This window comes from Amia ocellicauda, chromosome 6 (genome assembly GCF_036373705.1).
Source record: "Amia ocellicauda isolate fAmiCal2 chromosome 6, fAmiCal2.hap1, whole genome shotgun sequence".
Lineage (NCBI taxonomy): Eukaryota > Metazoa > Chordata > Actinopteri > Amiiformes > Amiidae > Amia > Amia ocellicauda.
In genome coordinates, this window is record NC_089855.1 from 43,310,014 (window position 1) to 43,318,650 (window position 8,637).

Consider the following 8,637-nt stretch of genomic DNA (forward strand, 5'->3'; position numbering starts at 1 on the left):
GAGAGAGAGAGAGAGAGAGAGAGAGAGAGAGTGCTAGGGCACATCTGTAACATAAACTTGGGAACATTCGTAACATGCTTAGGGAACCTTTGTGACATACTAAAAGGACATACTGGTAAGATATTGGGCATATTTGAAACAACAAAAATGCATTTGGTTATTTATTAGGGACATTTATACCAGTCTGTGCAAATATCTATGCATATTCCAATGTTTGCTGCAGGACTTACAGATTGAGTGAGGGGGTCAATATGTCTGATTCAGAACTAACCACTGCTTCCTCAATTTTGTTTTAAACATAATTTAATAGAAAAGTGGGCTATACATTGGTCTGGAAAAATGAGCAGTGGTCCCTAAGACAATTCTTTTAGTTTTTTGACACAATTCCTAAAACCCATTTTCTGTAAAATATGTTATCAACTTGCATTAATATATCATCCAAACTTCAATCATACTAATCATGAAAATGTTCATATTATTATATTCTAAGGGTTCTAGTCTATTGTGTATTGTAATTATTATCAGGCCCTTCTCTTATGTTTTACAGTTGTTATTATTATTCCGTACAATACAGGGATTAAATTAAGCATTTTAACCACAAAGTATTGGCTACAGTTATGATGCCTACTTCAGTGTTCATATGCATACAGTTTCTGAGGTCTGGACCACTGCACAGAAGTCCCTGGAGTTGTAGTCCAGACCACTGCAAAATTCGTGCTGAAGTGATCTGGATCACCACGCAATGGCCCAAGGACCACTGCAAACTTGGATTTCAATGTTTTTGTGTAATCCATGTTGCAATATCACCTACCATGTTCCTTTGTGGTGAGCTGGTTAATTCTGTTCTGGGAAAACCACAATCCTGCAGGTTTAATAAGTCTCTCTACACATCAGTCCCTGAGTACCTTCAACCAATGGTCATTTTGACCAATTAAGCCCAAGAATTGAGTCGATTAAGTTTTCAAGGACTACCCAGTAAAGACGTGAACTCACGACTAGGTCACACTGTGAGCTCTCCAGAGCAGACATTACACTGAGCTCAGTGTGAGCTAACTTACCGCTTTTCTATCGACATGGTGCCGGTGCTGGAGCCAGAGCTGCTGCTCGGCCTGGGATCCAGCTGATCTGTTTGTGAACCGGCCCGCTTTTCCACCGGTCTTGGAATCGAACGCTGACGTCACTGGATGTGGGAGTTCCCAAGCGTGGAGTAGAAGTGGAGAAACACAGCAATAATAATCAGCACCGAGGCGACTGTGTTTCTAAACCCTATTTAACATCACAATCAAACTCATTCTGCGTCTACACACAGCACAGATACATTGTAAAAACCAAACAAAAAACTTGAAATCACATGTAGACAACCAGAAACGAACATACAAGTATACAAATATGCTAAGATCAGCCTTTTATTTTTATTTATTTTTATTGATGCATTAAGGGATTAACTCCGATTTGCTATTTCAGACACTTTTACTGTATTGACTAAAATTGATGAGAATAATTAACATGAATTAACTTACTGTTGAAAATGTAATCCTTAGCCAGTGGCTAACTCTAACTCTATGTTGCAAATTTTCCCTAAACACTTATTTTGCAAGATCAATAAAAAACCTTTAGTATTTTAAACTTTTAAAGATACACATAGGTAATACCAATGTGCTTTAGCACTGCCGAAATTAATAATGCGTTTATCTTTAATAGTGAAGATATTGGATAGAATAAAGTATATATATATATATATATATATAAACGGTTTCCAAATATAGAACTGAAACTTTCAGACAAACCATGACAAATGGAATGTTAACATTTACACTTTTTAACAATTCTATATATCAATTATATTCATAACCCTAACCCTTACACTAACCCTAACTTTAAGTTACAAATGTTCCCTAAACACTTATTTTGCAGGATCAATAAAAACTGTCAGGTTTTTTTAAACTTTTACTGACACACATAGTTAATGGCAATGTGTTATAACTTTACCGAAAATAATAATCCGTATATCTTTAATTGTTTTGACGTTATTAAGATATAATGCATCTTTCTCATAGGGAACATTTGTAACATGATAGGAAAAGCAAACAAATGATGTAACTGAAAATATTCAATATTACAGCATACAATTTGTCAGGCTTCAAAAAAATGGAATTTATGACATACTCTGTAAAAATCAAGCAAACAGCATTTGTTGTTCATGAGAAAAAAAATTATAATCAAAGCTATCAGAATAAAGTTTTACTGACATTTTATTGACCCTACCACTGCATAGGACACATCTGTAACATGAACGCTACTGAATGGCACATACATTGAAAACTACGGAGAATTGAGACAAATCCATTTTACACTTCATAATTTATCTTAAAACGTTTCCAACCAAGGCAAAACCCACTTGAAATACGTTCATTCACATTTTTGGTAACAAAAAGAGAGATTATTACATATGTTCCCTATGATGCATCTACAGAACGAGAGAGAGAGAGAGAGAGAGAGAGAGAGAGAGAGAGAGAGAGAGAGAGAGAGAGAGAGAAGTCACTGAATGTATGAGCTCCTATCCACACAGCAATACCAACAGAGGCCAGCCAAACATACAACCCCCCCGCACTGGAGCACACGTACCACGATGCCACAGCACCGGCCAGCCCCCCATCACCCAGCCTCCCACCCGCCCCACGAGCACCAGGCACAGCGCCCATCAGAAGCCGCTCAGCTATGCCGCAGCCCTGACCCAGGCCGCCACTCCGGCCCCCACCGAGCTGGGGGAGATCAAGCACCTGCTCAGCCTCCTCTGCTCCAGACTGCTGAGCTGAGCCAGAGAACTCGGGTAGGGATGGACAACCCCACTTGTAAATTAAAAATAAATACCTGTGTACATACAATGTAACCATACTTTACATAAAACTAATAATTATTATATTTGAAATTCTAGTTTAAACAAAACCTTCGATTAAAAAGTTGTATTGTTGATAGGCATTTTATTCCACCAAGTACAATGTTAGCAAAAATGAGCTCATTTACAGTCAGCTGCTGGAACATTCAGGGCCTGAACTCCTCGCCTTTCGGGCTAAAGAGCACAGACCCTGAATTCATTAAAAGCATTAAAGAATTAGATATCATAGTTCTGTTGGAGACATGGTGCCGTGCAGAGGTGCCCACACACTGCCCCCTGGGCTACAGGGAGGTTATTGTGCCCTCAATTAAACTGAGCACAGTGCGGCGTGGCAGGGACTCTGGGGGGATCATAGTGTGGTACAAAGAGGAGCTGGCGAACCACATCAGCCCAGTCAAACAGGGCCCAACGCACACATGGCTTCAAATTAAGAAGGGAATAGCCCAGTGTGAGAACCATATATACCTTTGTACAGCGTATACCCCCACCTCTGAATCCCCCTATTACAATGGGGAATTTTTTAACACCCTCCACACAGAGATCGGCCATTTCCAGGCCCAGGGGAATGTGCTGCTCTGTGGGGACTTCAATGCCCGGACAGGCACCGAGCCCAACTTCATCGGCACACAGGGAAACAGCCATGTGTTCGGCCAGGCCCCTCTGTACCTCACCCCCACCACAACCCAGAGGAACATCCCCGACGGGGTTTAATGGCAGGATCAGAGGGGACTCTTTAGGGAGGTTCACGTATTGCTCATCTCTTGGGACTAATGTAGTCGACTACGCCCTCACTGACATGGACCCCTCCTTCATCAGTGCATTCACTGTCAGGCAGCAAACCCCCCTGTCAGACCACAACCAAATCACAGTGTTCCTGAAAAGAAGAAGTCAGGCCAGCAACACACAGACACAGCCCAGTAAGCTGTACAACCTTAATCAAACATACAGATGGGCTCCAAACAGCACAGAGGAATTTAACCAAGCAATCAGTTCTACAGAAATAACAGACATCATCAACACTTTCCTCAGCTCACAGTACCAGCCTGACGTGACAGGACTAAATCTAGCCATAAATGATATCAATCAAGTATTTCAAATTGCAGCCACAATGGCAAATCTTAAAAAGACAAAGAAAAAGATCAACCAGAATCATACACACACACAGACATGGTTTGATGATGAGTGTAAATCAATAAGAAACAAATTTAAGGCACCTATCCAATCAAAAACATCATCAACCACAAGACACAGAACTATGCCAACAGTACTGTGAGACCCTAAAACACTACAAACACACCCTTAAGAATAAAAAACAGATACAAACAAACAAAACACTCACAGACATAGAGAAACCTGTTGACCAAAACCAGTTCTGGGAAATGTGGAACAATTTAAATTCAACAAAACAACAAGAATTGGCAATACGAAACGGAACCATTTGGAAAAAATACTTTGAAAACCTTTATAAAGATATCCAACAAAATGATCTGACACACAAACAAATTGAAACCAGGGAAAAACTGAAATTACTCGAACAATCAATTAAAAAAAATCAAAACCCAAATGACGCTCCAATCACCCTACAGGAACTATGTAAAAAGCTCCAGGCACTTCCACCCAGAAAAGCCTGCAGCCCGGACAGCATCAGCACTGAAATGCTCAAACACAGCAGCGCACAACTGCAGGAGGCTGTGCTTAAATTGTTCAACATGGTCCTCAGTACTGGTTACTTCCCTGACATCTGGAAGCAGGGGCTGATCACCCCAATCTATAAGAGTGGAGACAAATTCGACCCTAACAACTACCAGGGCATCTGTGTTAGCAGTAACCTGGGGAAGGTGTTCTGCAGTATCATTAACGCCCGGATACTGGCCTTCCTTACCGAGCACAGTGTCCTGAGTAAGAGTCAGATTGGCTTCCTCCCAAAACACCGCACAACCGATCATATTTACACCCTACACACCCTCATAGACAAACACGTCAACCAAAATAAAAATAAAATATTTGCTTGTCTCATAGATTTAAAAAAAGCATTTGATTAATTCTGGCATGAAGGTTTATTTTACAAACTTCTCCAAAGTGGTGTAGGGGGTGAAACATATGACATCATCAAATCAATGTATACAGGAAACGAGTGCGGAGTTAAAATTGGCAATAAAAGAACAGAGTTCTTCACTCAGAGGCGTGGGGTGAGGCAGGGCTGCAGTCTGAGCCCAACGCTATTCAATATTTACATCAATTAATTGGCCACAATGCTGGAGCAATCTGCAGCCCCCGGCCTCACCCTACATGACACAGAAATCAAGTTCCTGCTCCTGTCTCTCTGAACTATGATTGAATTTTATTAATTGAAATTAAACAGTTACCTGTTTTTAACATACATATTGTGTATTTATGTATGCAAATGTACATATATATGTTAAAAACTGTTGTTTGTCACCATTGCTTTGGCAATACTTCTTTTTGGTCATGCCAATAAAGCACGTTGAATTTGAATTTGAATTTTGAGAGAGAGAAAGAGAGAGAGAGAGAGAGAGAGAGTGTGTGTGTGTGTGTGTGTGTGTGTGTGTGTGTGTGAGAGAGAGAGAGAGAGAGATAGTGTGTGTGTGTGTGTGTGTGTGTGTGAGTGGGAGAGTGGGTGGCTGTGTTAGTGTCTGTCTGCCTGTCTGTCTGTCTCTCTCTCTCTCTCTCTCTCTCTCTCTCTGTAGATGCATCATAGGGAACATATGTAACAATCTCTCTTTTTGTTTACCAAAAATGTGAATGAACGTATTTCAAGTGGGTTTTGCCTTGTTTGGAAACGTTTTAAGATGATTTATGAAGTGTAAATTGGATAAGTCTCAATTCTCCGTAGTTTTCAATGTATGTGCCATTCAGTAGCGTTCATGTTACAGATGTGTCCTATGCAGTGGTAGGGTCAATAAAATGTTAGTAAAATTTTATTTTAGCAATTATGAAGGAAGAAATGGAAATAGAGGGTCCTCACTTTGTATCAAATTTACCAACAACGTTTAAAATTAGGTCTTGCGAAGCTGCAACAAATGCTGTATAATCGTATGTGTGTTCATTCACCACGTGCTAATGTCTGATAGCTTTGATTATATATATTTTTTCTCATGAACAACAAATGCTATTTGCTTGATTTTTACAGAGTATGTCATAAATTCCATTATTATGAAGCCTGCCAAATTGTATGCTGTGATATTAAATATATTCAAGGTTACATCATTTGTATGTTTTTCCTATTATGTAACAAATGTTCCCTATGTGATAGATGCATTATATCTTAATAATGTCAAAACAATTAAAGATATACGGTTTATTATTTTTGCAAAAGTTATAACACATTGCTATTAACTATGTGTGTCAGTAAAAGTTGAAAAATCCTGACAGTTTTTTATTGATCCAGCAAAATAAGTGTTTAGGGAACATTTGTAACTTAAAGTTAGGGTTAGTGTTAGGGTTAGGGTTATAAATATAATTGATATATAGAATTGTTAAGAAGTGTAAATGTTTACATTCCATTTTTCATGGACTGTCTGAAAGTTTCAGTTCTATATTCGGTTTGGAAACCGTTTTTTTTCTATTTGTGTATATGATAGATATACATCTATACAATATCTTCACTATTAAAGATAAACGCATTATTATTTTCGGCATTGTGAAAGCACATTGGTATTACCTATGTGTATCTTTAAAAGTTTAAAATTCTTAAAGGTTCTTTACTGATCTTGCAAAATAAGCTTTTAGGGAACATTTGTAACATAGAGTTAGGGTTAGCCACTGGGTAAGGGTTACATCTTACACAAGGGTTACACAAGTGCCGGAATGAGGTCAAGGACTCTGCTGTTTTGACTTCGGTGGTGGAATGACCTGCCCACCAAAGTCAAAACAGCAGAGTCCTTGACCTCATTCCGGCGCTTACTCAAGACGCATCTCTTCCGACCGCACTTGTAATATTAGTCCTCTATCCCTGCTAGATAGCACTTCAGCTTATTATGCTCCTCTCGTTCTTGAATGTTTTCCTCCTTGCTCCCTTTCCTGTAGCCCTAGTCTGTAACCCTACATCTTGACAGCACTTAGCTTTCACCGTCCAGGATGTAGGAAGTCTTTTACTGTACTTGTGTAAATTGTAATTGGAATTTTTAAAATGTATTTTGAATTGCGATATTTTTTAACTATGTTGAATTTGTAATGATTGATGCCTTGTACTTCTCTGTATTTTTGCACTAATGTTGTAAGTCGCCCTGGATAAGGGCCTCTGCCAAGAAATAAAAATAATAAAATAATAATCTTCAACAGTAAGTTTATTCTTGTTAATTTATCTCTTCAATGTTAAAGAACAGAATTAACCAGCTCACCACAAAGGAACATGGTAGGTGCTATTGCAACATGGATTACACAAAAACATTGAAATCCAAGTTTGCAGTGGTCCTTGGGCCATTGCGTGGTGATCCAGATCACTTCAGCACGAATTTTGCAGTGGTCTGGACTACAACTCCAGGGACTATTGTGCAGTGGTCCAGACCTCAGAAACTGTATGCATATGAACACTGAAGTAGGCATCATAACTGTAGCCAATACTTTGTGGTTAAAATACTTAATTTAATCCCTGTATTGTACGGAATAATAATAATAAATCTAAAATATAAGAGAATGGCCTGATAATAAATACAATACACAATAGACTAGAACCCTTAGAATATGAACATTTTCATTATTAGTATGATTGTAGTTTGGATGATAAATTAATGCAAGTTGATAACATATTTTTCAGAAAATGGGTTTAAGGAATTGTGTCAAAAAACTAAAAGAATTGCTTTAGGGACCATTGCTGCATTTTCCAGATCAATGTATAGCCCACTTTTCTTTTAAATTATGTTTAAAACAAAATTGAGGAAGCAGTGGTTAGTTCTGAATCAAACATATTGACCCCCTCACTCAATCTGTAAGTCCTGCAGCAAACATTGGAATATGCATAGATATTTGCACAGACTGGTATTAATGTCCCTAATAATTAACCAAATGCCATTTTTGTTGATTCAAATGTGCCCAACATCTTACCAGTATATGTCCTTTTAGTATGTCACAAAGGTTCCCTAATTCGTTTTACAAATGTTCCCTGTTTGATATGAATGTTCCCTAAGCATGTGACGAATGTTCCCTAGTTTATGTTACAGATGTGCCCTAGCACTTCTCTCTCTCTCTCTCTCTCTCTCTCTCTCTCTCTCTCTCAATTCAGTGCATTTGTATTGTGAAAGCAATAAACAATATCATTATAAATCACAATAAGATGTAATATAGTACAGAAAAACAAAATGTAATAAAATGTGATCTTTAATACAAACAAATATGTATGGCTGGTCGGAAGCGTCTTGGACTCGGGTTCCTCTTCATTACTTATAACGGTTTTGCCTTTTGATAAAGCCTTCCATGGAGGGGAACGTGGATGAGTTTGTACCATTCTTGGGAGGCTCTGCCTTGTTGGGGCGGAGCTGTGATCCAGGTGAACAGCAGATCGGGCATAGGTGGGCATGTGGGCGGAGGAGGAGGAAGGCCGGTCAAGCAAATAACCTTGCTAAGGTACGCAGCAGCAGCAAACAGCCCCCCCATCCAGCCAGCCAGGCAGTCTGGCTGGCAGTGACTGAGTGGTTGACAGACGGCAAGCAACGGAATGCACGTGCTCTGTGATGTCATAGCAGTCAGCTCAGAGAGAGGTTCGTGATGTCATCGCTGAGCTG

The 8,637-nt window shown here is 39.2% G+C and overlaps 1 non-coding gene across 1 annotated transcript; it reads left to right on the forward strand.

The window, feature by feature from the left end:
* Positions 1-8,273: 8,273 nt before the first annotated feature.
* LOC136752027 (U5 spliceosomal RNA) lies at positions 8,274-8,388 on the forward strand. The gene has a single exon (XR_010817208.1). It is a non-coding gene; the product is annotated as a U5 spliceosomal RNA (small nuclear RNA).
* Positions 8,389-8,637: the final 249 nt, after the last annotated feature.